Here is a 489-nt window from a genome sequence, read left to right on the forward strand (position 1 = left end):
TGCTATGAAGATTTAGACGTCTATAAAAAAATAACAAAGTAACTACCATTTATGAATTTAGAAGGAATTTTGTCCCTTAATGAATAATTATTCCTCCTTCTATTTGTCTTAGGACATTGTGGACTCTGATAGTGATGAAGAACAAGAGAAACTTGTGGAATACGAATAGGTTTTAAGAGAACATAGCCCTCACTTTAGTATACCAGAGGAGCAGGAAATACCAATTGACTCCAAAGAGTGGTATCAATTACACTAATCCACTAATCGAGTTTGCGCACCAGAAATCCTTTTCCAGGTCATTAATATATTGAGTAACATCTATGATTTGTAAGTTAAAAATAAATTGAAACAAAAAATAAACTATATTTAAACAATTTACATAATTATCCAAACATACTGTTATTACAGGCCTCAATTATTGGAAATGAACCAGGAGGTATCTCTGGGAATCTGGAGTCTGGAGCCAAAGTTACAAGACAAATTAGTGAA

At 32.3% G+C, this 489-nt stretch overlaps 1 long non-coding RNA gene across 1 annotated transcript; it reads left to right on the plus strand.

The window, feature by feature from the left end:
- On the plus strand, positions 1-457 carry LOC121131145 (uncharacterized). The gene is made up of 3 exons (XR_005868962.1): positions 1-38; positions 113-327; positions 409-457. It is a non-coding gene; the product is annotated as an uncharacterized lncRNA (long non-coding RNA).
- Positions 458-489: the final 32 nt, after the last annotated feature.

This window comes from Lepeophtheirus salmonis, unplaced genomic scaffold (genome assembly GCF_016086655.4).
Source record: "Lepeophtheirus salmonis unplaced genomic scaffold, UVic_Lsal_1.4 unplaced_contig_18738_pilon, whole genome shotgun sequence".
NCBI classification, from domain to species: Eukaryota; Metazoa; Arthropoda; class Copepoda; order Siphonostomatoida; family Caligidae; genus Lepeophtheirus; species Lepeophtheirus salmonis.